Source organism: Spinacia oleracea, chromosome 5 (assembly GCF_020520425.1).
Source record: "Spinacia oleracea cultivar Varoflay chromosome 5, BTI_SOV_V1, whole genome shotgun sequence".
Taxonomy (NCBI): Eukaryota; Viridiplantae; Streptophyta; class Magnoliopsida; order Caryophyllales; family Amaranthaceae; genus Spinacia; species Spinacia oleracea.
In genome coordinates, this window is record NC_079491.1 from 42,806,749 (window position 1) to 42,815,889 (window position 9,141).

Consider the following 9,141-nt stretch of genomic DNA (forward strand, 5'->3'; position numbering starts at 1 on the left):
TTTCCAGCTCATCTCTCTCTCTCTCTCTCTCTCTCTCTCTCTCTCTCTCTCTCTCTCTCTCTCTCTCTCTCTCTCTCTCTCTCTCTCTCTCTCTCTCTCTCTCTCTCTCTCTCTCTCCCCTATTCTTCCTCATTCTTCCACCATAACTGCATCATCATTCACACAAAAAGCCTAGAAATTTTGGTGCACATTGAGTTGGAGAAGTCGTTTTCTGGGTTTTTGAACACACGCGAATTCTCAGAAAGGGGGTTTTTGCGAATTGCGTAAGGAAGCTGTAGAATTTCAAGTTCAAGTGTGAATTTCGTGTTCTTTGGTTACTCGCTCATCGATTAAGGTATGTAATGTCAATCGCTCAACTTTTTTTTCGTTTTTACAAATTTCTGTTGCGCCAATTTAGGGTTTAGGGTTTCTGGACATTTGATGTTGGAGATGACTTGTTTGTTTGCGTTTTCATGAAATTAAGTATGATTTAGTTGTTTAATGTCTTGCATGTCAAGTTAGTAATGGAAATTTTTGTTTTTTTGTTGATGTTGTGTTGTGTGTTAGGATGTCTGCTGTAGGGTTGTTGCTGCAATATAATGTAGGGGAATACAGTTAAACATAATAAAATGTTCGGAAACAATCCCCAAAGCCAGGAAGCATGTATAAAGCACAGATTAAGCATACTTACGTTTGAAGCGTGTTTTCCACAAATTGTCAACGAACACGAACTTAGAACTCCATTTGTCGTTCCTCTACTTGGTTCACCGACACGATCAGATCCGTCTTGATTATCGTAGCTTAGACAATCGATCAAGATACTTTGCTTTTGGGAAGAACTCACTTTTGGAGGCACAGAGAGAATTAGGGTTCTCCGTGACTCTAGGGTTTTGAGTATCACTGAATTGTGTTGAATTGTGTAGTTGGAAAAAGGGTTAGAAGGTTATTAACATAACCTTACTAACCGACCAAGCCACAAGGGTAAGGCCGGCCAGCAAGCCCGTGCAAGAGCACACACGAGCACATCGCGCTGGGCCGTGGGCCGCGCTTGCTGTTGCTGTTTGCTGCTTCGGCCCGCGCGCACACACGCACAACTCGCTCGGTCATGGGCCAGCGATGCTGTGTTGCTGCGGCCTTGCTTGCATGCCCAGCGCGCCCATGGGCCTTGAGTGCCTCGTGCACTCGGCTCGTGGGTCGCTCTTTGTAGTCGCGACTTAATATCGTTCCGGATATTATTTATCATTTCGTATACGACGAATCACCGTCGTACGATACGATTTATTCGTTTCGCCTAGCTTACGAATATTCGCGATAAGATATACGATTCCGATGCAAGGTCGTATCGTATAATACGTTTTCCAACTGATTCCCGAAAAGATATTAAATGAATTTCCGATTCATTTAATCCGGTGATCTGTTACGTGTCATTGGTGTGACCTTGTAGGTTCAGTCAAGAGTAAGCTGTGAGTTTAATATTCATTAGAACTCACTGATCGGAAGCATTGCTCCAGCTAGCTGTTCCGATCACTTGATCTTACTGAATTAATTGTTCGCAATTAATCTAAACCTTGGTATTAGACTTAATGCACCTTGGGTGAAGGACATATTTCCTTCAGTCTCCCACTTGTCATTCAGACAAGTGTGCATTTACATTCCTTTGTCACTTAGTGTTACTTACTGAACATAAGGTAAGATCCCAGCCATCCTTATTAGGTCCAGAAGTGTTTCTCGGATTACAGAGTTCAACTGTTAAACTTTTGCAGAAGGTTAAGCCTTAACCATTCTGAGCACGGTCATGCATTTTACAGTATCTAACTCTCCGAGAGGCCTTGTTACACAACAACACCATATCCTATCAAAGATAGGAGGACAATCCATTCTTGCAATCTATGAACACTCACTTTGATTCATAGTACGCCCAATAACTGCTTTTATAGCCTCCTTTTACGGTGCGACGTTTAGCGAGCATCAAAGCGAACTAATTCTCAAACGAGCAGACATAATTGCTCATGTTCTGAGGAACGGTTTCTAATCACCATTAATGAGAACTACCTATGACATGAATTTAATCTCTTAAAGCGTTCTCATGGTCAATCCGATACAAGATCCAATAAGTATCTATGCAAAAGATTCTGACATCCAGTCACTCTAGTTCAAGAAACAGAACTAAGTAATCTACTTGCAATCTAATCTTCATTAGTCATTGGTCGTCCACCTTTCAATGACCTGGATTAGGGATCCTTTGTGACTTCAATATTCAAGTTCACTTATGGGTGTTTCTTTGTCGAAGAATCCATCTTGACATCCCATTTGAATGATTTGAATCACATGGACTTATCATTTAATACTAAACCAAAATTAAATGAATATGAAATAATAAATTTCATAAATATGAAATGGTTAAACCAATTGTTTTAAACATAGATCCAACAGATGTTCTAAAATAATACTTAAAAAATCAAAGCCATTCTCCAACATGCTTGATTCCCATGGTTGCTACATGTGCGTTGTTTTTCACTTGTGGCGACGGTTTAGTCAATGGATCCGCGACGTTGTCGTCAGTTCCAACCTTGCAAATCTCGATTTCTTTTCTTTCAACGATCTCTCGAAGTATATGAAATCGCCGCAGTACGTGCTTGGACTTCTGGTGGCTCCTAGGCTCCTTTGCCTGGGCAATGGCTCCGCTATTATCGCAATACAAAGCCACTGATCCTTTAATGGAGGGGACAACCCCAAGTTCTTCGATGAACTTCCGAATCCAAACAACTTCCTTTGCTGCTTCTGAGGCAGCAATTTACTCGGCTTCAGTTGTAGAATCCGCAATAGTGCTTTTCTTATCACTCTTCCAGCTTACTGCTCCGCCGTTGAGGCATAACAAAAACCCAGATTGTGATCTGAAATCATCTCTGTCGGTTTGAAATCTTGCGTCCGTATAGCCCTTAACAATCAACTCATTTGTACCACCATAAACAAGAAACTGATCCTTGGTCCTTTTAAGGTACTTTAGCATGTTCTTGGCAGCAGTCCAATGCGCCTATCCTGGTTCTGACTGGTACCTGCTCGTTGCACTGAGTGCGAACGAAACATTCGGCCATGTACAAATCATAGCATACATGATGGATCCAATGGCCGAAGCGTATGGAATTCCACTCATCTTTCTACGCTCATAAGATGTTTTGGGACACTGATTCTTGCTTAGATATGTGCCATGTGACATGGGTAGATGGCCTCTCTTGGCTTCCATCATATTGAACCTAGCTAGCACTTTGTCAATGTAAGTGCTTTGGCTTAGTCCAATCATCCTCTTAGATCTATCCCTATAGATCTTGATGCCCAATATGTACTGTGCCTCTCCTAAGTCCTTCATTGAGAAACACTTTCCAAGCCAAGTCTTTACAGACTCCAACATAGGAATGTCGTTTCCAATAAGCAGTATGTCGTCAACATAGAAGACTAGGAATGCAATTTTACTCCTACTGACCTTCTTGTATACACAAGATTCGTCCCGATTCTTGATGAATCCAAACTTATTGACTGCTTCATCAAATCGTTTATTCCAACTCCTTGATGCCTGCTTTAGTCCGTAGATGGACTTCTTAAGCTTGCATACCTTTCCTTGGTTCTTTTGATCGAAAAAACCCTCCGGCTGCGTCATAAACACAGTCTCTTCAAGAACACCATTCAAGAAGGCAGTTTTGACATCCATTTGCCATATTTCATAGTCATGAAAAGCGGCAATCGCAAGGATTATCCAAATAGACTTAAGCATCGCGACTGGAGAAAAGGTTTCATCGTAGTCAACGCCGTGAACTTGCCTGTAACCTTTTGCTACCAATCTAGCCTTGTATATGTATACAATTCCATCTTTGTATTTCTTCAACTTGAAGACCCATTTGCATCCGATAGGTGTGAACCCATCCGGCAAATCAACCAAATCCCAGACTTGATTTTCAGACATGGAGTCTATTTCAGATTTCATGGCTTCTAACCATTTAGTGGAGCTTGGGCTCGTCATAGCTTGCTTGTAAGTCATAGGTTCATCACTATCCAATATGAGAACGTCTAAGTTTTCAGTCAAGAGGACGCCTGTCTATCTGTCCGGCTGAAAAATAGTTCTACTTGACTTACGAGGGGCAACAACGTTTTGAGGAACTACTCCCACTGGCTCTTCTAAAGACCATGGAGGTTCATCAACCTGAACTTCTTCTAAAGAGTTCTGAGTTCGTTGTTCGTCTCGAATCTCTTCGAGGTCTATTATTCTCCCACTAGTCAATTTGGAAATATGATTTCTTTCCAAAAAGACACCGTCACGAGCAACGAAAACCTTGTTGTTTGACTTGTTGTAGAAATAATACCCCTTTGTTTCTTTTGGATACCCAACAAAGAAACATTTGTCAGATTGAGGTTGTAGCTTGTTGTTAGGGGGGAAAATACCCTCTTGGTGACGTGGGCATACGTGGCAAGAATTGTGTGCGTGGATGCCAACAAGGCGTGAGGTGGTACTATTCGAACGGTCTTCCCAACTGCTGGGCTCAAAACGGACGTTACAACCGTTGATGGAGCCGGATTTCATTACGGATTTATTATCTAATTATGGGCAATTATTCCATAAACGTTACGCTCATGTTGTAAATGCCTATAAAATGGCTTAGTCGTTTTTGTTTTAGATACGCAACTCTCAAGCAATAAACTTACAATTACCTTATGCTTTTACAACTTATTCTCACCATATTCAATTATCTAGCTCGATCGATTGTTAGCACCATCATCAAGACAAGTTCGTCCCTAAGTCGAATTTGTCCAAAATAATTTGGCGCCCACCGTGGGGCTGACAATCAAAAGCAGCTCGATAATACCATTCCAATCACTATGGCCGGAAACGCTAGTTCATCCGACGACATCACTCGCCGCTTCGAAGCCATGGACCAGCGCATCAGCATCCTCCAAAGGGAAAACGAAGCGCTGCAATCCCAAGTCAGGTCTACCGCCTCCATCGCCACCGGATCCAGGTTCCAATATCGACGCGACACCTCCGGGCTGAACCGCCGCTTGGATCTCGATGCTGCCCCGAATCACCCCCTCCACGTACCCTTTGGCGAACCTGGAGGTCCTGTTCTCCAGCAGATCCGCGAGTTCGATCCACTACCGAATCATCCCCGCTCTAACCCGAGTTGGCTTCCCCCACCTCCAACTCAACCATTTTCCGCAGGAACATCGACGACAACCGTCACCACGACGGCTGCTCGGGTCATCCCATCTCAGGCCGGCACGACGACATCCGCCATGATGTCGATCCCTACCTCCGCTCTAGCATCCCGACCGTTAACTCCCCCAATGGTGACCATGTCGATGCCTCTACCCGTTTCACTCCCAACACCAGGATTGGCGCCGGTAGCTCAGATGCAACGGGACCAGATCCTCTCCCAACAAGTCGTCGAACCCGTTGTCAACGTAGTCGCTTCGGCACCAGGAGCGCTCCCCCAGTTGATGACAGCTCCCCCAGCCAGCCAGGCGCCACAAACAGTGTTTCCAAGCGCACTAATACGACCTGACTCTTCTCGAAACTATTCTCCATACACTCCTCTTAACAGGTCAGTCGCTCCGGTTAGTCACGGATTTGTAACGCCTTTCCCTTATGTTGCAGGTACCCACGCGACTCAAGGAACGCCCTAATATATGCAGCAAGTGGTACCGCAGTTTACTCCCCACCAGCCTCATGGCGTATACCCCCAAAATACCTATTATCAGCATCTCCACGCCAGTATTCCCGAAACCTTCAGCCCACTTGTCCCGGTGCTCAACAGCATCTGCGAGAACACCAATTACCAACACCAACAAATTATGACCATGATAAACAAAATTCCAGGAGTACCAACACCAATCAAAGAAGCCAGCCTAGACAGTTACGCTGACTCGCCGTACGCTGATCCCATTGATGCAATAGACATCCCTAAACGGTTCAGTCCACCCAATATGCTTATGTATGACGGGACGTCCGATCCAAGAGAACATATCTTGACCTATAAACAACGGATGATGACCATTCCAGTTCCCAAACAAATGAGAGAAGCCAGCCTCTGCAAAGGGTTCGGTTCGACGCTAGTTGGGCCCGCCTTGAAATGGTTAACCAGCCTACCAAATGGATGCATCACCTCTTTTGCTCATCTCGACAATATGTTCAATCAACAATTCGCCAGCAGCAGGTGCCTAGAGATGAAGGAAATAATGCCTTTGGTCCAAGTATGCATTCTATGTTAAGTCTAATAAATGCGGTTCAGTATTAATTAACAAGTTAATAATTCAGTGAGATCAAGTGAGCTGAATGCCTAGCTAGAGGCCGCTTCAGTTCAAGTGGAATTAATGATATTAATCCACAGCTTACTCTTGACTGAACCCGTAGGATCACACAAATAGTACGTAAACGGATCAAGTATTTAATGGCATTAAATACTCCATCTATGGATATTCGGAATCGACGGATCTTGGTTTCAGTGGGAGCTGAGATCGTCACAAGGCAAGAAATGAATACTCCGGAAACGATGATATTGCCGGAAACGGAAATATGGATCGTATCGGAAATATAAATATTATCCAAGTCGTAGATGTTGCCGGAAACGGAAACATGGTACGTATCGGAAAATATTATCGGAAATGGAAATATTGCCGGAATCGGAAATATTGCCGGAAACGGAAATATTGTCAGAATCGGAAATATTATCGGAATCGGAAAATAATTCCGGAAACGGAAATATTAAATATTTGTTCGAAACGGAAATTAATTCCGGAATCGGAAATATTAAATATTGTTCGTATCGGAAATGAATTCCGGAATCGGGAAATTAATCGGAAGCGTATCGTACGAATTAGCATCGGACGAGGCCTGCCAGACGAAGGCCCAACACGAAGCCGGGCCATCGCCCAGCAAGCCAGCGCGCCACAACGCACCAGCCAAGGCTGCGCCAGGCCCACCGCAAGGCAGGCCCAGCGCGCGCCAAGGCTGCGGCAGCGTGTGGGCCTCGTGGCAATGGGCTGCGAGCTCGCGGGCTGCGCGCGCGCATGGCGCCCCTCGTGGGCTGCTGTGCGTGCGTGTGTGTGTTTGTGTGCTATACGAATCCTAAAGCTATCAGGTTTCGACATATGATTAAATTCCTAAACCTAAAAGGATGAATTAATTAAATAAGAATTCTATTAGGATTCTAGTTTAATTAATTCGTATCCTAATAGGATTCTAGTTCCTTTTCCATACCTCTATAAATAGGTGCCTAGGGTCATAATTTATATCGACAATTCAAGTATTCAAAGTGATTTTTGAGAGCAAAAATTTAGTCATACAATTGCCTACAATAGCCGAAAATTCTAAGTACCTTAAGGGCGATCCTAGTTGGTCAAGCTTAAGGCGGATCCGGACGTGCTGTGGACTATCTACGGAGGGACGACATTTGGAGTCCTAAAGATTTGTTCTTGTTCGGTTCGGGCGCAGCTAGGGAAAGCACGCAACAAAGTGTATGCATCTAAACTATGCTAAATGATTATGTGTAAATAATATGCTTTCCTGGATTTATGGTTTTTCCGCATGATTTATGTTTTGTCATATGAATCATAACCTAACAGTGGTATCACGAGCCTCTTATTATTTTCATAATCTAAATTGCATGAACATGGTTAAATATTACAAATCTGCAAGAATTAAAAGGGGTGATTAATTTTCGCAATTGTTAATTAATTGCAAATTGCGTTTATTTAATTATACGTACGCAGTTTTTCGGCAGTTTCTTCGTTACTCATCCAAATCGAGTGATTTTTGTGTCAATTCCGCATGTAAAAGGAATTCTAAAATTTTGACAAAATGAATTATTTTTCGGCCGAACCCAGAATTCTCAAATTCGAAGCCTAACTATGACTTTTCGGAGGTTTTAGTTTTTCGAATGCAAAATTTCGTAAATTTAAGATGTTAAATTAAATATTTGCGATTCTTGTTGATAAATCTTGAATTTTTGATTGACCTACTATATATGTTTAACAAGTTTGAATGCCTAGCCTTGTTAATTATGCAATCTAATTTGTAATTATGATTAATTTGTTGAAAATTGGAATAATTTAGAATTAATTTGATTTTCATAATTAGTTATAATTTAATTAGATACATATGATTAAAAACCACCATAAAAATTGTAAATTTATGTTAAATTTTAAATTTTTATGACCTAGACTTGAATCCATGTTAATCGGAAATCAATTAAATAATAAATTTTCGATTTTTCGCCCTAAAATTATGAAATTAATATTATTTATTAATTTGTCATTAATTTTGAATATAAATTTTTAATTTTTTATGCGATTCGCTCATATAACTTGCACGCACAAAGCAATGGACGCTACGTGTTACCCTTAAGGGGTGTTGTATAGTGCGGGCATGCGACGACGAGCAAGGGAGCTCGTCGCCCATGCGGTACGAATGCTAAAGCAAGGGCATGGTGCACGAGCACAAGGCAGCAGCCCTGCCTTGCGTCGTGGGCTGTGAGCAATGGGTGCATGGGCAAGGGCGAGAGCAAGGAGCGAGCAGTCGCGTGTGGGCAGCAAGCGTGCTGCGCCACAGCGCGCACTGCCTCGCGCAAGCGCACGGAGCCTCGCGCGCATCAAGCGCATGTTGCGACGTGCGACGAGCGCTGCGCCCAGCGATGGCGTGCAGCGTGCTTGTTGCGACGTGCGACGAGCGCTGCGCCCAGCGATGGCGAGCAGCTTGCTTGTTGCGACGTGCGATGAGCGCTGCGCCCAGCGATGGGCTGCGGCATCATTCTTGTTGCGTCGAGCGCTGGCGCGCGCAGCGAGCACCAGCTCGCGTGTTCGATTGATGCCTTGCGATGGTGAGCAGCAGCGATGCGACGCAGCGCATGGGCTGCGCGCACATGGCCAGCGATGGCTGTGTGCGTGTGGCCCATGGGCGTGTGTTGCGTGGGATTGTTGCGTTGCGATTAGATCGTTTTGAAATTTTAATTTGAAATTTTCAGTTTACGTAATTTTAATTAATTTTAAAATTAATAATTTAAATTATTTTCTTGGATTTTAATTTTGAATATTGTAATTATAATAAATTATATTTATTCTAATTATTTTACTAAAATTAAAATCATGAATTAATTTAAATACGACTGAAATTAAATT